The sequence below is a fragment of the Haemorhous mexicanus genome, chromosome 18, assembly GCF_027477595.1.
Source record: "Haemorhous mexicanus isolate bHaeMex1 chromosome 18, bHaeMex1.pri, whole genome shotgun sequence".
Classification (NCBI taxonomy): domain Eukaryota; kingdom Metazoa; phylum Chordata; class Aves; order Passeriformes; family Fringillidae; genus Haemorhous; species Haemorhous mexicanus.
The window spans coordinates 3,701,431-3,726,858 of NC_082358.1; the positions used below are offsets into that span (position 1 = coordinate 3,701,431).

Below are 25,428 nucleotides of genomic sequence, written 5' to 3' on the forward strand. Positions count from 1 at the left end.
ACAAGACACTCAGAAGGCTGGGAAAGGGGTGGTTTATTGTCACACACAGCACGTGTTGATGTGTCCACAGTGACACCTCTGTCCCCACAAGGAGCGGCCTCACACGGGTGCACAGAGCCATCCCTCAACCCCTCTGCAGCAACACCCAGCTCCTCTCCACCACCGTGTGGGCTCCGTGGCAGATTATATTTCCTATTCTTATGTTAATTTGAATTAAATTAAACAGCCAATTATAGGTTCTAAGGATACATTACAAATTAGATTAGCGGGCTGGTCTGAAGCCATTCATCCCACCAGGACTCCGAGCGTGGAGCAGCTCGTGCTGCTGAATGGCTGCCCATTTACTGTGCACAAAAAAGGATCCAGGATTTTCCACTGTCAAACAGATGACAGTTGTTGTGATTGCACATTATTCCTCTTCGAATTAAAACACTGAAATCAGCTGAAACAACAAGGCTCTTCTTGCAAACCCTCTCGTGGCTGGGGCTGCTGGGCGGATGCCAGGGGCTGCTGGGAGCAGGGGAGCCCTGCAGTGGGGTGGGGATACAGGATGGAGCCTGGCCCTGCCCCAGAGGGGACACTGCCCCTCCTCTGAGTGCCCCCCTTGCCCTCAGCCCCACAGGTATCCCTGAGCACCAGCTGTAGGGGCTGTATAGGATCAAACTGCCCTGTGCTGGGCCCCAGGGTTATCACAGAATCATAAAACAGTCTGGGAAGAGACCTAAAAGATCATCTCATTCCAAACCTCCTGCCATGGCAGGGACACCTTCCACTGTCCCAGGGTGCTCCCAGCCCCATCCAGCCTGGCCTTGGGCACTGCCAGGGATCCAGGGGCAGCCCCAGCTGCTCTGGGCACCCTGTGCCAGGGCCTCAGCACCTCATAAACCTGCTTCTGCCCCATGCTTGCACAGGATGGCATCATACCCGGTACCACCAACCTCCAACAGCAACAAAATTGTGTTTAAAACACTTTTTCCATCTTGAAATCCAAGTCTGAGCAGGGGTCGCTGCATCATCTCCATCCAACAGCAGATTCAGGGTCAGAAGACAGAGAACTGGAGGGGAGGTGATGGTGGGGGGCTGTGATGGGAGAGAGGCTCTGGTTCCTGGCAAGGTGACACCCAGGCCATGTCCAGGACACCCAGGCCATGTCCAGGACCAAGAGTAGTCAGAACTGGCTGCTCCCTCTCAGCTCACAGCACAGGGTGGGACATGATATTTGGAATGATTTGAGAGGAAAGGCAGAATTCCTGAAGCCCTGGCAAGAGCAGGGGCTGGCCTGCCCAGCCAGGCCCCACTGCTGAGCTGCCAAGAGCACCTGCAGCTCTTGGAGACACCCCAGCGTGGTCTCCTGCCAGTGCTGCTCCCCACCACAGGGACAACCTGCCCAGATCTCCCAGACTTGCTGCACTCCCTGCTGCTTTTCAGGAGAGGGAGGCAGAGATGGACAGCAGGCATGTCCAGGACCTGCAGGAGAGGGCTCTCAGGTGGGAGGCAGCTCTGGGGACATGTCTGTCCATGGCAGGTGGCTCCTCTGCTGCAAACACAGAGCACATCTGGGGCTTGTGGCCTGATGGGCACAGTGACCCTGCTCACCCTCTGCCATGGACCCAAAGCCACCCTTGATGCTGCTGCTGCTTCACCTTTTGCTCCTGTGCTGCACCTCCTCCTGGACTGTAAATGAAGCCAAACCCCAGCAAGCTCCCAGCAGCCATCCCAGAACAGAACCCCCTGAGCCTGGGGAGCATTCCCAGCACTGCAGCAAAGAGGAGGATGGGCCAAGGGACATCCAGGTGTGTGAATGCCACACAGCTCTTGGGGACCAGCTGTGAGCCAGCCAAGGGACATCCAGGTGTGTGAATGTCACACAGCTCTTGGGGACCAGCTGTGAGCCAGCCAAGGGACATCCAGGTGTGTGAATGTCACACAGCTCTTGGGGACCAGCTGTGAGCCAGCCAAGGGACATCCAGGTGTGTGAATGTCACACAGCTCTTGGGGACCAGCTGTGAGCCAGCCAAGGGACATCCAGGTGTGTGAATGTCACACAGCTCTTGGGGACCAGCTGTGAGCCAGCCAAAGCCATGGCAGAGCCATGTTCCAAAGGACACTGCAGATCCTCCTGCAGGTGACTCAGGAGGGAGGGACAAGTGCTGGGCATGTCTATAAATGATGCCTTCAGCTTCCTCCTGCCTTTCCCCTCCTGTCCTCCTTCCCAAACCACCCCACAGCCAGGCAGCACCATCTCTGCACTGCATGTTGGTGTGAACCACAGAGGACATGGCTTGACCAAGCACCAGGGAAACCTTTCTCCTCCTTGGCAGCATGGCAAATGTCCAGTGACCCCAATTCTCCACTGAGCCATGTTCTGTGTGATTATCCCTGAGGATCCAGGAGTTGCAGCCAAGCATTGATTCAGAGAAATGTTCTTCACAGTGAGAGGGATAAAGATTTGTAGTATTATTGCAGGTAAATATTTGCCCTGTCAAAAAGCATTCAACAGTAAATGTGAGCCTGAGAGAGAACATTTGTTCTTGGGAAGGTACAAGGAAGCAGGGAGGCTGCTGCAATCTATCCAGGTGACACAAACCACCCCGGACTCTGTGCCATCCCTCATCTAACTGGGCTCTTCCTGAAGCTAATGCAAAAGCTCAGTGACACTCCTGACACTTTAGAGATGGGTCTAAAGAGACCCAAACCAGCCTGGCAAGTCTGCAAGTGAGGAAAACATTGATATTTGTGAGGCAGCTGAGAGGTGCTGCAGCTTGGGCTCCTGGTGTGCACAAGGAGCACGGGGAGGTTTTGGGGGGCCCACCCCATCCCACGAGCTGTGATGACAATCTCCCCAGCCCACTCCCAGCAGGACCCCAGTCCCAGGGACAGCACTCTGCCACCAGCACCACACAGGGAGGGAGCTGCAGACAAGCAGCCAGGTGGTTTTGGGGGTATCTTGATTTATCCAAAGCTGGATGATGTGTCAGAGGGAGTCAGGAGACAGAGAAGCACACGGATGGATTTGCCATACACACACATTCCCTGTTCCCTACACACATCTCAAATGTGCCTCTGGGCACAGCAACTGCAAGGATCACCAGGCTGAGAGAACACCTTGAGAGCCACAGAAAGAGTCCAAACACAAGGAAAAAGGTAAAATCCAAGCTTCCTGAGGACCAGCTGCCCGTATTTCCTCAAAAGCCTTTGGTCTCCTCTCCCACTGCACCCATTACTCCCACAGGCACAATCCTATTTGCAGGAAGGGGATTTTGGTACATTTCTCCAGCACAGAAACCAGAGGGGTTTTCTGCTCATCTCATGGCACTGAAGCCACAGGGACAGAAATGTCAGCTGAGATGGCAGGAGAAAGTGGAAGTCCCTTGGGACATTGCAAACTCCAGAGAAATGCTCTGGGGCCAGCACAGAATGGATGGGTGCTTGCTGTGGGGTGGCCAGGGGAAGTTGTCCCTTCCATCACCCCTTCTGCAGGCAGGGATGGCAGAGGGCTCCTGTTCACACCTGGAATCCCCCAAATCTGGGGATTCTTGCCAAGAAGTGAAGCAGGGCTGATTTTCTGCATCAGCAGCTCTGGGTCTTAGGAATGGAAATTGATTTGCCTCATCCTCACACTCAGAGATCTGAGTGAATACCAGGGTCAATGAATTATGTGGGGAGAGGTGGATAAATACTGGAAAGAAGTATTTATTAACAGTCAGTCACATACAATCTACAAATTGTCTTTGAAGTGTTCCCAGCCCCTGCTACAGTAATTTTCACATGCTCAGGTTTTTTACTAGGGGAATGCTGTTGAAAAGGGAAAATGAGTTCTTGCCCGAACAGAAATGTGCCCTGGAAGTGTCTGCACAATATTCAGCAAGAAGCTGGGGGCACAGCAGAGCTGCAGGGAACCCGTGGGAAAGTGGGCTCTTCCTCCTGTGTGTTCTCCTCTTCCAGATCCAGAGTAGAGGGGTTTAAAATCATTGAATCACTGAATGGTTTGGGTTGGAAAGGACCTCAAAGTTCATCTTTTTCCAAACCCCCTGCCATGGCAGGGACACTTCCCACTGTCCCAGGCTGCTCCCAGCCCTGTCCAGCCTGGCCTTGGGCACTGCCAGGGATCCAGGGGCAGCCACAGCTGCTCTGGGCACCCTGTGCCAGGGTCTGCCCACCCTCACAGGGAGCAATTCCATCCCAATCTCCCATCCATCCCTGCCCTCTGCAGTGAGAAGCCATTCCCCCTTGACCTGTCCCTCCATCCCTTGTCCCCAGTCCCTCTCCAGCTCTCCTGGAGCTGCTTTAGGCCCTGGAAGGGGCTCTGAGCTCTCTCTGGAGCCTTCTCCTCTCCAGGTGAGCACCCCCAGCTCTCCCAGCCTGTCCCCAGAGCAAAGGACATTCTCTTCAAAAACCCCAAGCAAGTGCTGGTTGTCCCAAAGATCAAACCCCCCCCTCCCCACTCCGTGGGCACTGCTCTGATGCAGACTCTACACTGTAACTGCAGCCCAAACCCATTCCCAGCTCAATCCCAGCTCTTCTGGATGGCTTCACCTTTGAATCAGGAGCATGTTTATACCTTTAAACTTTCCATGAGTGGAACCTCTCCATCTCCTGTAGATCCCATGCAGTCCTGGAGCCACAGCTCTTCCCAAAGCCTGGATGGTTTCAACCAAATCTGACAGCTCAGAAAGGTCTCTCTTGCAGACATTTTACAAAAATGTCTGTTTCATAAAACCCTGTGTCCACAGAGGGTCCTAAACATCCTTGCTTGTCCTAATAACCTTGGGTGTCCTTGGGAAGTTGCCACAGTGGCAAAGGGAAGGCTGTGGTGTGTGGTGTGGTGCTCAGCAGGAGGGGGCTATGAAGGGAAAAATATCCACAGGGAGTAGAAAATCTCAGTTCACACCAAAATGAAATAAAAAATGTGGAGGCTTCATTCAATTCTGCATTTTGGGGGGTTATTTTACATGCTACTGAGGCCAGAAACAACATTGTCAGAACCCTCTGGCCTCAACCTGGCTGTTGTGTGGGTGGGAAATGAAGAATAAGGTACCAATTATTTATAATTATCTGAAGGATGGAAAATCCCTGAGATTCAGCCTGGCCATTCTGCTGCATCCCCTCCCTCTGCACCACAAGCTCACAGTCAGGTTTGATATTGTCCAAACTGCTCTTGACCTGCATCACCACTTCACCAAAAAAAGCTAAAAATAATGGAGTTCTATGAACAATTTACAGCAAAAGAAATCAGCCTTATTGTAGGCTTTTAAAAAGGCTCCCAACTCTCTCTCTCTCCTCCTCTATTTTTTTTTTTTAATCAGTATCTTATCCAGAACTGGAATCCTGTCAAGAATAGTGGATAGCAGGGAACTATAACTTCTTATTATGTGTATAGTGATTTTATGAATTCAGTGGGGAATGAAATGCAATTTTGTCAGACTTGTCTGTGTTCATAATGACCAAGTCAAATTAATCATCATGGATAATACTCCTGTGTCAGCCATTCAAGAGATTTTTTAATAGAATTTTTCTGATTCATGTCTTGCAGTACATCAGATCTGTAGTAATGCAGGCACTTCTAAAAATCAGTGCAATTATGGCTTCTTGTTGGCCTGTCATTTTCCTGGAATAAAAATGTCTCTGCAGAAGTCATATACTGTACATAAACCAAAATGGAAAACAAAAATATAGTTACAATTAGGCTTGATTTTTTCTAAAGATTTAATATCTTTTTGAGGCCATTATTTATAGGCAGTCCATAAAGCTCCAGAGCACGACGTGAAGATGGACGGGTTTATCACAACACAGACCAATTTTATCCTGCTTGTCATTCCTCCTTTGATTGCCCTGTGAGTTAGTGGCTTTTGCAGGCATGGAAATGACTATCCCATAGAACAAACAGGGGATAGGTAATGGGTTTGCAGTCAAATTATTGTGTTTATTAAAAATGTATCCAGGAAAGCCCACTCAGATCCCAAAGGGCTCTTGTTCAGGAAAATCTCTGGTTCAAGCAAAGGTTACGGTTTCCATAGAGGCAGATGTGGATGGAAGGGGCAGCAGTGCAGCAGGCAGGGGTGCAGAAAGGATTAGGAGTGCTGTGTTTATCCTCCTGAGGAAACAGAGACAGACAGAGCCCTAATTCCCTGGTGACACAGACAAAAATGAGTTTTGGTAGTAGATACCCCCAGGAATAAAGAGGAAGGAAAATGTAATCACCCATCTCAGCCTTTCCTGCCTGCATGGCAAGGCAGCAGCTGCCTCGTAGGAGAGAGCAGGGCAGGACCCTGCCAGCACCCCACGTGTCCCAGAGGCAGCTCCACGAGGGCCAGCTGTCCCTCCAGAGCCACCTCCCCATGCCACCAGGTGCCACCTCTGTATGGCAGCACAGAGACCTGCAACTGCTGGACACAGAGATCCTGGAATCACCGAGGGGTTTGGGCTGGGACAGACCTGAGAGCTCACCCAGCCCTGCTCCCTGCCACAGGCAGGGACACCCCCTGGTACCCCAGGCTGCTCCAAGCCCTGTCCAGATGGGACATGAAGGCTCAATTCCTGCTGACAGCGTTTGCAGAAGAATTCAGGGTTGGTTTACACAAACATCAGCAATACCCAGGGCTCTGCAAACCCTGGGTTGTGCTCCACGTGCAGGGCTGGGCTGGGGGGCACCTTTGGTGCACAGTTGCTCCAGGGTGACCCAGAGCAGCAGCTCAGCTCACCTGTGTTTCCCTTACCTCCCCAGGCTGCTGAGGGAGCTGTTTCCTTTCCCTGCCTGTTTCCTTTCCCTGCCTGTTTCCGTGGCTGTTCTTCCCCAGGCTCTCAGAGCCAACGTGGCAGTGCTCCAGGCAAAGCCAGGAGATGTGCAAGCTCTGCTCCACCTTGGCAAAGAGCAGCCTCTGTCATCTGCCTCACAATCAGCCTCCTTAAAATTGTTTATAATGATTTTTGCCTGGTTTTAAAATGTATTAAAGGCGCTGTACATCCAGTGAGGCAGCAGCCAATGGGATCCAAAATTAGACTGACTAGGCCAGACAAATCTAAACCCATTTTTTTCTTTCCTAGGATCTCTCCTGGAAGTGAACACAAGGAATATCATATTCTACTCAAGAACATCACACATTTCAGGGAATTATTTGAGTACAGGTTTTACATAATTGGCTTTTTTGTCTCATGGCATACTGAACTTGCATAATGAGCTCAGTGCACTCACAGCAATCCATTGTTGGGCTGGATGGATTTGGTGGAGGGTGCTGAGCCCGGGCTGTGTTACACAAGGGTGGATAATGCACTGTAAGCAGGTCAGGAGATAAGGCAGCCCAAAACCAGGCACAGGCAAGGAAGAATTAGCAAAAAGCACTCTAAGAAATTAATTCAACCTGGCTTCAGCTGAGCCAGAAGGACGCAGAGCAGGAAGGAAACTACACTCTGTACCCTTTCAGATTTTGTCTTGGAGTATTTCCCTTGTGCTCAAAACTGAAGGAGTGGAGTTTAGGGATTAAACAAATCCTTTGTGCCACACTTCACATGGATGATTTTTTTGCACCACATTTTCCAGAGTTTCATCTCAAAAGACACGTCCTACATGTGGCACGTGGCATTCACAGCCATGCTCTGCTCTGGGGTGTTGTGGGCTGCAGCAAGGCCCCTCAGCAAAGCCACAATGGCAACACAACCCATCTGTGGGGGTTCTTTCCTCACTCGGGGCCACCATTTGTGATGGTGTTCACAGGGGTCCCACGATGAAGGAAGAGACAAAGTTGACTCCATGTTCAGAAGGCTTGATTTGTTATTTTATGATATTTATTATATTAAAAACTATACTAAAAGAACAGAAGAAAGGATTTCAGCAGAAGGCTTAGCTAAGAATAGAAAAGGAATGAATAACAAAGGTTTGTCTCTGACTGAGACAGTCTGGACAGCTGGACTGGGATTGGCCATTAATGAGAAACAACCAGATGAGACCAATCCCAGATCCACCTGCTGCATCCCACAGCAGCAGAGAATCATTGTTTGCATTTTGTTCCTGAGGCCTCTCAGCAACTCAGGAGGAAAAATTCCTAAGGAAAGGATTTTTCATAAAACATGTCGGTGACACCCATCTGCAACCCAGACTTTTTTCCCCCCAGACATACCCTGTTTGGGTTTTTTCTCTCATCAGCAAAGAGGCATTTTCCAAAGAAGCCCTGCATGACCTTCACCACCCAGGGCACACCAGAAGTGCTGTGGGCAAGGCACCAGAGACACCACCAAGAGCACATCAGCAGTGCTGAGGATCCCATGCTGGAGGTAAAGGGACAGTCACAATTTTTTCCTAAATCCCCCATACTACCCCTTGCTTTGCTCCTTCCCACACAGAACCAAAGTCTTTAAGCCCAGGCTCTGTTTCTAGTGTGGGAACTCCACAGCACTCGGGATGTTGGTCCTGCTCATGGTCCCAGTCCTGTAACAGCAGAGCAAAGAGCAGGAACAGCTCTTGGTACCCTTTCCTTCCCAGTGTGAGTATCAGCCAGATGAAATCATCACCAACTGGGCCAGACCTGGTACTTTTGCTAAATCTCTTGTTATTTCCTGTTGCCAACACTTTTGAAGTACAAAGCATCATCACAAACCCACTCAGATTTGAGCTCTCACCCTTCCCAAGCCAGGCTTGGGACCCCAAAGCAAATTGACTAGAAAACTGTAGATATTAAAAAAATCCAAAAGCAATAAACCCCAGCAGAAGCAGTGCCCCCCTTGCCACCAGCCAGATCTGATGTGTGTGATTAGCACGAGGAAGGCAGGGATGTGGGGATGGCTTGCATAATGTGGTGCAATCTAGCACCTCCCCCAGGGTGCCCAGCTGCTGCAGAAGCAATTTCACAGCTCATCATCCATTATGAGATTAAAATAATTTTTTTTTTCATCCCGTGAAGTATTAATAAATTGTGCAGGCAGACCAGAGTTAGTGCCATTTACACAAATGGTACTGAATCACCCACCTAGTTATTTCTTAATGGATTGAGTATCTGTGTTCCTCCTTAGCCTGTAATTTAAAAACCTAAATACACAAACCTGTTTATTTGTCTCATCAGGCCCCTAGCCAGCACTTAGTAAGCCTGGGGACAGAGGGACAAAGGCAGAGCTGCTGCCTCCCCTGGACCTGCCCCAGCCCTTTACAAGGGAAACAAAACATCCACATCCATGGATGGGAAAAGGGAAATGCACCACAAGAAAAGCCCAAGCCCACCCTGAAATCCCTCCCTTCTGGGGGCAAAGCTCACTGAGGCATTGCTGATGCAGAGCAGGTTCTCTGGTACACGAGTGAAGATGTAAAGCTGCAGTCAGAGCACCACTAATGGCTCTTTGAACATCCCTGCTTTATTATGGTATCAGACGAAGAAGGCATGTTTAATGTTTAAACTTCCAACAACAAATGCCTTCAGCAAATATGTTTTATGTATTTATTCAGTGCTTCTTAAGTGCCTGTCACCTCAGCAGCTGAGGTGCTGCTTACCTTTTTTTGTTTTAACATTTATTTTATTGAAATTAAGAATGTACCACAGCTTTGTAAAACGCCACCTTCTTCCCTCCCTTCTCTACACTTTACCCCCAAGAACAGCTTGAAATTCTTCACCCACCCATCCACTGCCAAACATTTCAGGCTGCCAGGAAGTTGCTGAAATGGGGAAAGGAAATGAACTGAAATCACCAGGGTGATAAATCAGCTTCCCACGTTATCTCAAAGACCCTCAGCCCCCGAATCTGGCTCTGGCATGTGGGACATGTGCCAAAGCCAAACACTCCTGAGTCAGCTCTGCCAAAGCAAACCCTGAGGGGGGACAGACAGAGCATGGACCCAGTGGCAGTGATAGGGTGTGGGTGGCCAAGGGAGGTCTGTGACAGATTAACCACGGGGCTGGGATGTCTCACCCTGTGCAGATCCTAAATATGCACAACTCAGCACAGAATCACAGGGTCACAGAGTCACTGAGGTTGGAAAAGACCTCCGAGACCATCAAGCCCAACCTCGGGCTGCCCATAGCCCTTGAACCCAGTACTCCCAGTCCTCCCAGTCCTCCCAGTACTCCCAGTCCTCCCAGTACTCCCCGTCCACGTGATGTCAAGGTAAGAGCAGCTGGGGCTGCCCCTGAATCCCTGGCAGTGCCCAAGGCCAGGCTGAACAGGGCTTGGAGCAGCCTGGGATGGTGGAAGGTGTCCCTGTGCATGGCAGGGCTGGAACTTCAAGGTGAACTTCAATGTCCCTTCCCACCCAAAGCATTCCATGATAATCACACAGGATCTCTCTGTACCTCCTTTGCATTTGCTGAGAGCCACAATTATGACTCTTCCTTCACAACCACAGCTCCAAGAATTTTGTTCTTTCCCTCCCTTACCCAAAGCAGAAGCTGTCATGTCACAGGAGCACAAAGGTGCTGGGGCTGTTAGGGAAAGCAGGAAGCACCAAGAGACTCGTGACAGAGCTGTGAGAACTGGAACGTGGTGCATGGCCAAGTATCCAAATCCCCAGAGTAGGTGTGAAAATCTCAGCCCTAAGCCTCCAATATGTGAATTTTGGGAAACAAACAGATTTTATCTTTAACAATTTTAACAACTTTTTTTTTTTCTTTAATAAAGCCAGGCTTATATATGGTATCTAAAAAAAGGCAGGAACACACACATGGCTGGGAGAGGCTCATCTGTGCCCTCAATCAGACACTCATCAAATTCCTTCTAAGGCATTAAACAACCTGGACGAAATGAGCAGTGAGAGTAGGAATCATCCTTTCAAGAGGAAGGCAAAAAGGAAAACCACCACATTAATAATCAAAATAGCAATGTTTCCCTAAAGTGAGGACAGCTGTCCATCTAGGAGGTCAGCCAGGACATCAGTCTGCTGCTCACAGCCAGAAGCCTGCACCAAGGACCAACTCCAGCTCTGGCAGATCCAGAGGCCATGGGCAACATTTGTGCACACAGGGAATGGCTGTGCAGAGGAAACAAAGGTGCAGGAGGGCTCACATCCACACCAGCCCAACCCTCATCACACGACCAGAAGGCCCAGCCAAACACCCAAGGTCAGAAGAGAAACCCAGCCCCAGCTCCCCAGAGGCCAAACCACCTGAAACTCTCCATTCACTGAGCAGCTTCAGAGATGTTTCTGTTCTTTTCACTGGTTTAGAAACACCAGGTAGAACCTGAACTGATCTAAAAGACAGGGCAGGAGTGGAAGAGTCAAAATGAGAGGGAGAGATGCTGATGGAGAGGAGGGGGAGGCTCTGAGCACAACAGGGCTGCACATAACAAAGCCAAAACATCAACCCCATGGTAAAAATTCACATTTTCCTGGTGTACTCAAGGGCTGCAGCTGCTATCTGTCAAACCCAAGCCCACACAAGGCCTAGATATTTCCACAAACCTGGGATGACTCAGAGCCAAGTGCTTCTGTTGCCAGTTCTAGCACCAAACTGGGCACCTCGAGTCCCACTTGGTGTTACCAAAAAGCATCAGCCCAGTCTGACCCCAAAAACAACCAAAAATGGACACATTGTCTGCAAGCTAAGCTGCATCAGCTTTCACCAATTCTTCTGTCATCCCTATTCTTGATATCAAATAACAGGAATCTCTTTCCAGACCAAAACAGAGGGAGAAAGAAGTCAAAAATCAAGGATTGCATGGACAGAAGGGGAGGAAAGCAGGTGTCTCTAACAGAGATATTGCAGCACTCCTCCATGCACAAGTCTGGAAATCAGGACAGCAGAATTCCACTGCATGTTCCACTCGCTGTGTTTCAAAAATTAAACACCATCACATGAGCTGCTCAGAGCACTCCAGTTTCCTGCACTTTACAGAGCATCTTTCCTTTTTTATTTTTTAAATTGTTTTTGGATCTCCAGCATCTCTGAGCATGGTAAGATCCTTCCTCGAGTTGCATTCAAGTGCATTCAGTAACTTGCTCTCAGTACCAGTGTGGGTTCCCAGCCTTGCAGCACCTTGGCTTGTACCCAAAAAATGTGACCTGTTGCTCCATCTGCTTGCAGAAGTGATGGGCATTGTCCTGCAGCTGGATCCAGCCTGGAAACAAGCACCTTTTGGATATTTGCTTCCAAAATGCACTAGGAATTCATGAAGCCTGGGAAAGAAAGCTTCTCAGGAGAAAAGCAGCTCCCATGGGGAGCCTGAGCTCTCAGCACCATGTAGGTGTGTGGTTTTGTTTAGAAGTCATCTGGAATTCTTAAAATAAATTTGCTAAATTGTCTTCCAGAGACTGATGGCTTTTTTTTTTTTCTTTCTTTTTTCCCCCTCCTTAATAAACTTTCAGGGGTATCTTTATTGTTATGTCTAATTTTAGCGAAAACTAACATTTCCTGAGATTCAATTTCTCTCATAATTGTTGGAAGGAAACTAAACTGTCTGCTGTAAACATTCACTGTATTGTGTGAAAAGTATCTTTATTACAGCCCACTGGGAATACTGATAAAATTCCCAATCCTAGCCTTTCCTCACTTTTTTCTTCTTGGAGCTCACTCTTTTCTCTTACATACCCATTAGTGTCAGTTCAAACATTCTGCAGGCGAGATATGAGAACTTAAAATATATTATTTAACAATCAAGGGTGGAATAAAGACTTGTGAGCAGTGAGATCCTTTCTACCTTCCCTTTTGGTGCTTTCTATTATAGAAAATGAGGATGGCTATTCCATTTGTCTGCGTTCGTGCTCAGAGTTGATGTAAAAAATCTCATTAGTTTAGTCTGACATATATTCAATACAGTCTATGTACATATTTTTTTTCATTCTATTCTACAGCTGCAAAATGATACTAAATTTCATCAGATTGGAATGAAAACTGTGGTCTTGGAACATTTCCCTTTAAGGGCCTTATATTTATTCAGAATTCATGAATCATTTTCCAGTAATACAACTATAATTATTCTTAAAGTGTTATGTTTGAAGGTTTAATATGAAATACTTGCAAAAAGCTCTTTTTCACTTTGATAGTTTGTAATCTTCATGGTAATCAGATCAGTTAGCTCCTTCCCACAGCAGCCAGGAAAATACAATTTAATATGAATCTCATACTCTTCACTCATGTTTTAATTAAAGTAATAAAAGCCAAGTCATATTTTGCCCTTTACGGTGTACACAGATGTATAGACCTGAGCTAGACAGCCTCAGACCCAGCACTCTTGATGGCAGCTGATGGATTTGCTGCTTTGAGATAAGTTTAATTCAGGCTGGCTCAGAGGCTGCTGATTGTGGTGGCAGTGATGGGTGAGACCCAGCTCAGCCCCTGGCAGAACTGCCCAACAGGTGATGGAACGTGGGCCAAACGTGGAGCTCATGGAGCTGCTGTGACCACCATCACTCAGCTGGGTCCCGTGTCACAGCTCAGCTCCCTAGGAAAGCTGCCTGCCCTGATTTTTGGTTCCCACCATGGCTCTGACCAGCCTGGCCTGGTGTGTCACCTGAGAGGGAAGATCTGAACCTCCTCCCAAAGGAGCAGGAGCACAAGGACTGGTGGCATTCTCTCCCCAGCCAGCTTAGGTCCCTGATTTTTGGTTCTCACCATGGCTCTGACCAACGTGGTGTGTCACCTGAGAGGAAACATCCCAGCCTTCCCCAAACACCCAGTGCAAACACCTAAATAACTATTTAGTGCAATACAACATTCCCCAGAGGAGCAGGAGCACAAGGGCTGGTGGCATTCTCTCCCCAGCCAGCTCATGTCCCCTGCCCTGACTTTTGGTTCCCACCATGGCTGTGACCAGCCTGGCCTGGTGTGTCACCTGAGAGGGAGAGATCCCAGCCTTCCCCAGAGGAGCAGGAGCACAAGGGCTGGTGGCATTCTCTCCCAGCCAGCTCATGTCCCTGCTCTGCCCAGCCTCGTGAGCGAGGGGAGGTCGGAGTGAACCAGAGCCTGGCTCTGAGCAGAAGGAGCTGGATGGCTGCACTTGGGATCCACAGCCCTCATCATCCTCCAGGGCCTGCAGGGCCCTGACATCATGGAATCCTCCAGGGTGGAAAAGCCCTCCAATAACATCAAGTCCAACCTTTCATCACCACCTTTTCCCCAGCCCAGAGCACTGAGTGCCATGGCCAGGTGTTCCTTGGACACCTCCAGGGATGGGGACCCCAAACCTCCCTGGGCAGCCCCTGCCAATGTCTGAGCACCCTTTCAGTGAAGAAATTCCTCCTGATATCCACTCTAAATCTCCCATGGCACAGTATGAGGCCATTTCCTCTTGTTCTATTGATATTTGCCTGGAAGAAGAGCCCAACCCACACCTGGCTGTCCCCTCCTGTCAGGAGCTGTGCAGAGCCACAAGGTCCCCCTGAGCCTCCTTTTCTCCAGGCTGAGCCCCTCCCCAGCTCCCTCAGCCCCTCCTGGTGCTCCAGCCCCTTCCCAGCTCCGTTCCCATCTCTGGACACTCCAGCCCCTCAATGCCTTTCCATGGGGCCCAGAATGGGGCACAGCACTCGAGGTGCCCCAGCAGTGCCAGCACAGGGGACAATCACTGTCCTAGTCCTGCTGGCCACTCTGTTTTGGGTACAGATGCTCTGCTGATGGTCCTGCCCTCGTGGGGCTGGAATGGAGCCCAACCCTGCAGGTGCCCAGGGCAGCCTCAGAGCTGGCACAGAGAGAAGGGCTCATTCTGTCACCAGCCAAGGCAGCAGAGGGGCTTTCCTTTCTGCCCAGGCCTTCATCCAAATGATGAAGTGGAAAATAACATTTTCCTGCTGGAAGTAAGTGGCTCCTCAGTTAATCACTGTGTTGTGACAGCAGAGCCAAACACCAGCTCGGGATGGGTCTCTGATGAGGAGGGAAGAAGTAATCAATCAGCTGGGAAAGGAAATCCCAAGAGCAATGGGCTGGGTATTTTCTTCCACACTGCTGCAGCCCACAGAGCTGCATTTCCACAAACAAACAGAGTTTTCCAGAGCAACTCCCCAGAGGTCCATTAGAGAAGCAAACCACCCTGTGCAGGAGCCAAACCCAGCCCCCCAACAGGACACGGGCCTAGGAGAGTCGGGGGTAGGAGGGTTGGAACAGACGGACACGAGAGATCTCTGAAGGCAGGTCAGGAACTTGGGGTTTATTGCAAAGGGCCTGGGGGCAGGGACCTGCTGGGAGCTGCCAGCCACAGCTCAGAGCAGTAAAGAGAAGTAAAGAGAGTGGGAAAGAGGATGAGAGAGCGAGGTTCCTGTTACAATGCCATAAATCTTCTTCTGTGTTGAATATTCTAATTCTCACCAACCAATCTAATACAAGATACAAATCCTACAGCATTTACATACAGCCTGTAAGAATCATTACATCACCACACTGTGTTACATTTTAAACCCCAAAAACTCCTCTTTGGGCCCTTCTGCCAAGCCAGCAGGGTCTGCTCTGACCCTTGGAGCTGCCTGCAAGCAGAGGGTGTTGTTTGATCACAAGGGGATTGCCTTCAGCTGGCCATGCCATTGTTTTCCAGTTGTTCAGTAACTGAGGGATCTCAAAGCTGCTTTCATTTCAATCTCGCTTATATTTCCATATTCTCAAAATCTTTTGCCAGGCAATCATATTTATAAGGCTTTCCTGTTTCATCTTCCCCAAGACACAGGAGGAAATCCTTGCTGATCACAGCTCCCCGAGAGCGCTGGGGCTGTGCTGTCAGAGCTCAGCATCAGTCCCTGGCAGGCACAGGGCTCCTGTCACGCTGTGTCACAGCAGGAATTGGGGACACACACTGAGGAATCAGCTCAGCACAAGGAGCTGCAGGATCCAAAGGCACAAACAGCTTGTGGATGAAAGCTCTGGGATTGCCTTTGACTGCCACCACCCCAGGCCAGCCCAGGAGCAGCAGGAGTGGCCCTGGTGAGGGTTTAAAGCACACATAAGCACCATACCAACCTGAGAGCTGTGCTTTAAGGGGGGTCTGCTCTCTCCAGGGCTGCTCCAGGCTGTCCCCCATGCAGGTCTCCACCTTGCCCTGGGCCATGCTGACCATCAAGGACAGTGGCTCTCCTTACACCGTGTGCAGCCCCTTCACAGCAGTAAAAGCACACGGGAAATCCTTGATAAAGTGGCACTTTCTTGCCTAAAGCACATCACCTTCCTCTACCATTTGCTGCTCTTTTAGGAACCATTGGCTTTACAAGCCCAGCAGCATTGCTGGACAGCCAGGCCACTGTCCTCATGCCACAGGAGCCACCCTGCACTCCAGCAGATCCTGTTCAATCTGACTGGACCTCAGCTGTGCCCCACAGTGCTCTGAAGCTCTGAAGCTGTCCCAGCCACTCCATCTCCTTCACCCTCCAGCACACAGGGAGCACTCCTGGACTCTGGGATACACCTTTCCTGCAGCCCCACTGGTGGGCAGGGTGGAACTTGGGCACCAAGAACCAGCCATGTCCAATCCTCTATCAGAACTCATCTTGGTTCCAGTATTTTCTATGTGGAACCCTTCAGATCAAGATGCAGCAGCAGCAAAGGCTGTTTCTCAGGGGATGGACATGGTCCTGCTGCTCCTTCTCTGCCACCCCCAGGTTCCCACCACCTCCCCAGCCCTTGGGGTTCCACCACCTCCCCAGCTCTGCTGCCTCCAGCCCTGGGCCAATCTCCTGCACAGACTGGATTTTTATTATTAACTTTTAAATGTTTCACTGCTTACAGACCTTTTCACTGCAAAAGAAATCCCAGCTCTGGCTGAGGATCCTTAGGCATGTTTTGATTCCACATCTCACAGAACAAGGGCTGCAGCCAGATGTGCTGCTTAACACAGACACTCTTTTTTGGGTCAAAAACATTCTCTGAGCTGATTCATATCCCAGAAAACCTTGGAAAGACACAGGAAAGACAGGGAAAGGTAACTGCTGGGGCTGGCCAGAGCTGGCTATGGTCTCCAGGGGACCTTGGATGCTGTGGCCAGCCCTCAGGCTGTCAGGTGTGGTGTGTATCCTTTAGTGAGGATCTCCTGCTCCCTCCTTCCTTTGGCCCTAAACCTAAACCTCTCAGCAATCTCCTTGATGAAATATCTGCACTTGAAATCCAGCCACCACAACAGTTTCAGTGTTTCCCATCCCTACCAGGAGCTCTGTGCCACCTGACAGGTGACCTCAGCTGTTTGAGATGTTATTTCTTTTTCTCTTTTTCCCCTGAGTGAGTGCAGTAGAAGCAGACACCATCCATTTTGGTCTAGCAATGGCTCAACTGCATTAGTTTTTCACTCTGGGATGCTCGGTGGCTATTTTTCAAACACCCTATTGCTAAAAACTTAGGAGTCCCTTCAAGACCAAGGGTTGAAGATGATGTTCACTCTGCTTGTAATACAAAGGGAATTTTATTATTATTTTATTTAAACACTATAGCTGGCCTTGCACCAGCAGTAAACCCTCCTCTTGTTATGACTAAGCTACAGGAATCACTTCCTGACTGCACCTTTCAAAAATTTTGCTGTCACACAGGAGTTCATGCAAAATTCACAAGCCTGGATCATCAGCTGCAGTTGTGCTCAAGTCCCAAGCCCCTCCTGGAAGGGTTTCCATTAGCTGCTGATTATAATAAATGACATGTAACACTCTATTGTTCATTCTAAAATAGCACATGAGATTCTTCCTGAACTGTCTGCTGAGAAAGGCATTTAGGATCTATCAATGTCTCCCCTCTATTTTTTCCTTCTCCAGCACAACATATGAAATTATACAGTATTACTCAAAGAACAGCAGGGAGAGAGCAAAAATCTGTATCTTAGCATGGGGGCCTGCAGTGCACACTCCTAAACTCTGTGTAATCCTCTTTCAACTCTGAGTCTATACAAACCTCTCTCTTCCCTTCACCAGGGGTCTTTTATGCTCATAGATCTGTATGTTCCTGCAGGATTTGCAATGTATCCCTGTCAAGGGAGTGGGGAGTCAGCAGTTATTTACTTTCAGGTGTGCTCTGCCCCTGATGGGGCCAACTCCAGACTTCAAAAATACAGATTTTTTTCCAGATTGGAAGAGACCAACATTCTGCAGGGGCACAGGAGAGTAAAGTCCAAAGAGCACAAGGCAGCTGGAGATTGAGGAGCACCAGAGCTCTCCATGCCCCCCTTAAACAAGGAGCCTATATTGCCCCTTATTTAAACCCTCACTTACATGTGACTTCCTTTAACACTGGCCAACCTCTGATATCTGCTGTTCCTGTGATCAACAGTTCAAGACAAAAATCAACAGAGTGTGGAACCCCCAAACCTGCCTCCTCAGTTATTCACTCAGAGGGTGGTGAAACACTGGCACAGATTTCCCAGAGAAGCTGTGGATGTCCCATCCCAGGGAATGTCCAAGGTCAGCTTGGACAGGGCTCTGAGCAACCTGATCTCATTGGAGATGTCCCTGCTCCTTGCAGAGGGCTTGAATTAGGGGAGTTTCAAGGGTGCCTTCCATCCCAATCCATTCTGTGAATCTGTGAATGTTAAAACAAGTTTCTTCATGTGCAAAGATTAATTAGAAACACCAAAGTCATTCAGGGACTTGAGTGGAAATTGCACAAAGAATAACCTCACCATAGGCTCTGATTTTCTGTGCAGACCTTTCTATAAGACTCAAGAGAAGGAGACCCTAAGGAATTGTTCAGCCAGGTTTAATGATCTCCTGGGCTCTTCCTGCCTTTCTTCCCAAGCAATCCCAGGTTTGAGGCAGTGGCTGTGGTGACCATGGGCAACCTGCTGCACTTTATGGGACAAACAAAGTGCTGGAAGCTCCTCCAAATTCACACATCTGGTAGGCTAGGGTCCAACTGCCCTAAGGACATCTCACACCTGAGCATTGCATGGTGTTGCTGCACTGTCAGTGGGAGAGCAGCCCCACCACTGATGGATTGAAAACCACCTTGGTTCCAGCTCCTGATCTGGAGAGAGGAGCAAGAATGAGGGCAGGGTGACCCCACCTTCAGTTACCCTCACTGTGCCCAGGGCTGCAGGGCCACCTCAGTCACTGTGTTCTGCCTCCGTGGTCCCCAGCAGGGATGGGGAACCCCTGCACTCACGTGGGTCTGCCCCAGCCCCAGGTTTATTTTATCAAGTGTTGACATTTTGCTGTGATTCAGTCAAGACTGGTGGGAACAACACGTCTGCCAGTATTATGACAAGGTTTGAAGGCATGTTTTATAGCAGAGGCTGCCAAGAGGAGCTCTGTCTCGTCTGGAGCGTTAGCAGAACATGAGGAAGGTATCCATAGCTTCCCACACATCATTAATTTCTAATTATCCTATCTTTGCTTTCTGCATTATCACTTATTTACCAAACAAAGCTTTATTGGACCGCCCAGTTCCTTATAAGCAGCAGAGCCATTGTTATGTTAAAAGCAATGTTCTAAATGTTATTTATTATTTGATAAACCTCGTGTAACCCTGAATGAGGACATTAAACGGCAAGAACACTACTTCAAAATCCCATTTTAAATAAGTCACCAAGACAGCTGTGCCTTTATAAAACACATTAGAGTGGCACTCAGAGCACATATGGCTCAGGGATATATACAAATTATACAATTTCTGTCATTCGATCAAATAAGAGGGATGTTTTGACCCCAGAAATGAGTCAAATGTAAGTTGTAATTCCAGCCCCAGCAGAGGCCCTGGTGGTAATGGATCCTGACGGCTGATCAAAGAGCCCTGACCATTTGACCCACCAGATCAGTGACTCACTGTATCTATTATGGCTAACACAGACCCCAGCGTGGAGATATACGGAGGCAGGGAGGTAAAGGGCAATAGATACAGGAGATAAATGTTGATTTATCCACGTGCAGGCACAGGGGGACACCTGCAGATGGATCCCACGTGGGTGGGAAGGGATGGCCATGGCTCACCCCACACTCAGGTTCATACTGGAGCAGGGCTGCAGACAGATGCTGTGGATCTCTGTGCACATGATAAATATCATCTCTCACAGCTGCATCTCCCTCGGGGTGTCAGCAAAGCCCCTGTGCCCAGCAGGGCTCCCCGAGTCACACACAGCCAGGGAAAATCCACCTTCTGTTTTACACATATCCACAGCCCCCAGAAACACATCCCTGCCCATGGGTTTGCTTTCTTGGCAGTGTAAGAGTTAACAGCACATCCAGGAGTTACCCAGTCTCACCCTTGATGTCACCTGCAGCAGGTGTCTCACCAGGCTTGGGTGAAATCCTGCCTTTTTCTGTCATAGGATCCCAGAATGCATGGATGGGAAAGGACCTTAAAGCTCATCCCATTCCACCCTGCCACAGGCAGGGACACCTACCACTGTCCCAGGCTGCTCCAAGCCCCACCTGATGCCTTGTGAGGGCTGCCCTAGAGCAGAGACTGGACAGAGCTAAAGAATAAAGCAGGGATTTATCAAAAGGCCTCCATGGATCCACCTTGGGCAGCACCAGAGCCCAGCCAGGGCTGCACCCAAGATGAACCAAAATGGCCCCAAAATGCACGGCCGGGCACGGGGTCTCTCCCTGGGATCAGCTCTGCTCCATTTGCACCTTGCAGTTCATTGTCCCAGCCCAGCTTTAGCCCAGGCACTCCCACCCTGCTTGTTTTTCTCTCTCCAGCCCACGGGGTTTGTGCTCCTGGGCTGAGATTGGGATCATTTGTCCTTGGTGCCCAGCTGGAGCAGGAATTGTTTTGTCTCTCTACTCTGTGAAGAGAACTTACTCATCATATGAAGCCCAGACCCACACACTAAATCAGCACAGAATGTGAAAAATAGAAAAGCTAAAGCCTGAGGTATCCCCTCCAGCCTGGCCTTGGCCACTTCTAAGGGGCAGCCACAACTTCTCCAGGCACCCTGCTCTTTCAGTTGTAGAATCCTGGAATGGTTTGGGTTGGATCTTCAAGACCATTCAGTTCCTTACCTGCCATGGGCAGGGACAACTTCCACTCCCCCAGGCTGCTCAGTGCTGCTGTGCAAACCTGGCAGCCAAGACCTGGCATTTTTGATGGGCAGCATGAGCATGAGCCAGCAGGAGCAACACACAGGAACAGCTTTAGGAGGAGGAAATGAAGTGCAAAGAACTTTGTCAATTTAACTCTCCTACTTTCAATTGAACTCTCAAATTTTCAACACTTCATAGCAGTGGGGGTCGTGTCTCTGCCCTCACCTCCAAAAGCAAAGAGCTGCTTTTACAGTCTCCCTGGCCTGAACAAACCACAGTGCTGTTGAACAGCCTTTCCATGAGGAGTCACACAAATTGACTTGTTGGGACAAACAACAATGGGCTGGTTGCTCAGCTGGAATAAGCCATGCACTGAAATCTCCTGGGATTAGGCAGAGCACAGGATCCCAACTGTCCAGTGATAAATAATCAGCTCTTTCCTCCTTCAAGCTGCCTGTTGCCCTGCTTGCAGCCAGAGAGAATTATGGAGGGAGGGGAAATGCAGCAAACCCCCCCTAAGGCTGTCCATAATGCCCCTGCACTGACACAGTCACATCCCAAAGCCAGGGGACCCCAAGGCCATGCCAGGGCCTGGCAGTCCCCACAACCTCATCACATCACCCCCAGCTCCCTGACAAGGCAGCTCCTGCATTTCTTCTCCCAGCACGTGGGATGATGATCCCTTCTCACAGGGGATTCCCAGGCAGAGTTAATCCATGTTTTTAAGGCACCCATGGATTCCTCCTGCAAGTGCAAAAGTCTCAATGCCAAATAAAACCAACCTCATTCCTCAACCTTTCCCTTTCCTGATGCCACTCTCCTTATCACAAAGACCTTAAATATCTTTTCCCACTGATTTTGCAGGCGTTTTTATTTCTTTTGCCAGCACCGTTGCATTTTTACTGATCTTTCAGAGTGCTTCATATCTGTGTATTCCTTGGGATTTTTCACATTACTTAATTCCTTACCTTTGTTTGGGGAGGGGGATGGGAAAGAAAGAAGGAAAATTGTCAGGGGTGAGGAATGATGCTCTGCTGACTCCACAAGACACAAGAGATACCTCACTCATCTCGAGGGTCAAATGTCCACGATGGTTTGATCAGATGTCAGCTTGCATTTATACCCTGGCCTCTGCTGGAGGTTGAATTACATTTCACATTTGACTCACTTCTGGGGTCAAATGTCCCTCCTATTTGATGGAACAAGAGGAATTATTTTCCCCAAGCAGGTTGTGCTGGCGTGAGCTGTCAGTGCTCTCATTATGTTTTAGGCTCCTTTATTTCTGCAGTTTGTCCTCAGCTGAGTCCAACCCCTCTGGGATGATAAGAGCTGCAGCCGTGGCACAAAAGCCATCCCAACAAGGAAGATCAGGGGAAGGAAGAGGGCACCTGGCTTCCATGTTTTGGATGGTGTTTTGTGGGGGTTTTACACGGGCTTTGTTGGGGGGTTTTGTTTCTCCTTCCTCTCAAGCTGGCAGCTAGGCAGGGAATAATGAAGGAGAGGCAGGAGGACCCTGATCCTGGCTTTACCACACTCCTGCCATGAGAAACTGCAGAATCCCAGAAAAGGTTGGGTTGGGAGGGACCTTAAACCTCATCCCATCCCACCCCTGCCATGTCAGGGACACCTGCCACTGTCCCAGGCTGCTCCCAGCCCTGTCCAGCCTGGCCTTGGGCACTGCCAGGGATCCAGGGGCAGCCCCAGCTGCTCTGGGCACCCTGTGCCAGGGCCTGCCCACCCTCCCAGGGGAGAATTCCTGCCCAGTCTCCCACCCATCCCTGCCCTCTGGCAGTGGGAGCCATTCCCTGTGTCCTGTCCCTCCATCCCTTGTCCCCAGTCCCTCTCCAGCTCTCCTGGAGCCCCTTTAGCCCTGGCAGGGCTCTGAGCTCTCCCTGGAGCCTCCTCCCCTGGGCTGAACAGAACTTCCTTAGGATCAAAAACCAGGCAAGGGGCTGAGACAAAGCTGCTGTCAGGGAGCTGCAGGATCATGATGGAGATAAAATCCAACCCACCAGGCTCATCTGCTGCAGAGTGATGGCTCCAGCCCTGAGTCTGTACAATTTGCCTTTGCCTTGAAGGAACCCAAGGGCTGGATGTCCCTCATGGGCTGTAAAGGAATCTGGTGGCTCAGCAGCCTCCGAGGTGAGATTGTGAGACCCCTCCTGCTGTTTAATGTACTCCTTCAGGTTATAACAGGTTTAGCAAACAATAAAAACCATCTGGAAGGCCCATTTAAATAACAGAGTTGTGTCATTAGTGCTGAAGTCATGGCTGGGGCTGTAAAACCAGTAAACAAATGCTGATGTGCAGGTAAATAAAGAGAGATGGTGCACTGAGGAGGGTGAGGAGGAAGCTGCTCCTCATCCTCCTTGGCCAAAGCTCATGCTGGGTGTGAACCACATCTCTGCAGGGCATGAAGTGGGATCCTCACCTTCCCTCCTGTGGGAATCCACAAAATCAGAGGGTCTTGGGAAAGCTGCAAAAGGCAGGCTCAGAGACAGCAGAACTGTGGTTAGAGCTGAGCAGTGGCCATGAGATTGGTCAGCAGAAAAATTATGTAAGAAGTAGAAAAGCAAGGACAAATAGAACAATGGTCTGTGTATCAATGCTTGTCTAGAATAACTCCCTGAACTGCAGAAAAGTTCATCTAGTGAGATATTATGGAGTTCTAAGCTTGATAATGGAGCTCTGTGCATTGTGTTTAAGGCTCACAAGCAGGTGTTGGATTTGAAATAAGCAGGCATTGTTTAACCAAAGGTACCTGTGCTTACAGTGGTGGGATGGAACCACTGTCAGTGTGCTTCTGCTGTGTGTGATTGGTCAGAAAACTTATAAAGTGAGTTGTAACATTGAGTTCTTGGTCTGCTGCCTGGGATGTGAGCTGCTGGCATCTTCCCATTGTCATAGCCATGTACTGAGAGTGATGCTGGGAAATCAAACAGCTCAAGGCACGTTCCCAGCAGTCCTGTCCCATTTGTGATTTGTACAGAGACCCCAGCTGGCAACACCTCCCAGTTACACTCCTGCCACCCCAGATGAGGTTATGGGGGTCACTGCAGCCTCCCACGGAGCCCAGGTGCCCCTCTGCACCCTTGTGCTCCCAGCTCCCCTCTGACTGCCCCACACCAGCCCAGGGAGGGAACTGGGCATGCCAAACAAGGCAAACACCCCCAGTCATTGTCCATGATACTCTCTACAGTGCTTTTGCTGGTGGAGAAAGAGCAGCACAGCCCCTGTGCACCAGGCCATCCCCTCAGTGGGGGGTTCCTGCCCTCCTCTGCCAAGGGAAAGAACTTTCCTCCCTCTCCACCCTCCTCCAAAATGGGAACTAGCAAGTAAACAGAGAGCAAATGTAGAGTGAGCTCCTCTTGCCCAGGTTACAGGGATTTAAGCTGGTTTGGTTGATCCTTCTCCAGGATCAACTCAGGACACGACTCCTCTCCCTGCTTTCCTTTGGGAGCCAACCCTTCTCCCTGAGGAGCAGCAAACCATTCCCAGCCCCACAGCACCCCTGCTGACCTCCCTCTCACACCCACCTTGAGGGAAAAGTGAAAAAAGCTAAGCAGGAAACACCAATGGCTCATGCTGGCCATGGCTCTGCCCAAATCCAGCCTGGTGCTGCAGGCACATCATGGCCAGGGACTGTGGCTGCTCCCTGTGCCAGCACTGCCAGCCCTTCCCAGGGAAACCCTGGCTGCTGTTTGAACACTTTTGAGAGGGTATGAGCACACCTTCACCCCAGTTATTGCAATGGGATATGCTAACACAGCATGGAGGTGGGATTTTTTCAGTGAAATAAGGAAGGAATCACTCCAATTCAAAGAAATAATTCAAATGTGTGAACCCACAGATGCACCCTGCAGCAAAGATCACCCAAAAGAAGCTGTTGCTAAAATTCCTACTAGACCATCAAGCTGATATAAAAAGCCAAATTCCATCCTTGGGAGGTTTTAAAGGCAAAGTATCTACAACATCCTTCCAGCCTTGGGAGTTTTAAAAGCAAGGTATCTCCTGTGATCATCAGAGCATGAGGTTCTGCACAGCTGGGGCACAGGGCTGACCCCTGGATGGGCACTCAGGGTTCACCCCCTTCTTTCCCATATTTACTCACCCTCTGCCAATTCCTGGCTCTAAGGATCACCCCCACACTCTTGTTGGTTGAACACATATTTGTTTCTGCTGAATCACTCAGCAGCACAAGGTTTGCTGTTCCTTCCCCACCCTGGAATTCCTCCTCATGCAAGAACAGCCTGTCCCCACACCACCATGGGGACAGCTGCCAGTGCCAGCTGCCAGAGCAGGAACACCTCTCCTGAGCCATGAGCCAGTGCCCTGCCCTGCTCCAAGGAGGCAAACTGCAGGATTCCATCCCATTCCCAGTGTAACATGGACAGAGTTTAACCCCTGCTGCCATTGGAGCACCACAGTGATGTCCCAAACCCCAGGCACTCTGTGGGGCTGGGGTCAACAAAACAGCCCAACACAACCAAACATGGGGCGCTGGGATGTGTCAGCAAGGAGCTGCCACCTCCCCTCCCCAGGCTGCTGGGATGAGATGCTTTGTGCTGAGGGTGCAGCACCTCTAACCATGCCAGGCC

General features: G+C 49.9%; 1 protein-coding gene across 2 annotated transcripts in view; it reads right to left on the reverse strand.

Moving 5' to 3' along the window:
* The window catches only part of TOX2 (TOX high mobility group box family member 2), a 168,318-nt gene that overhangs the window by 75,521 nt on the left and 67,369 nt on the right, over positions 1-25,428 (reverse strand). The gene's annotated exons all lie outside the window — the stretch shown is intronic.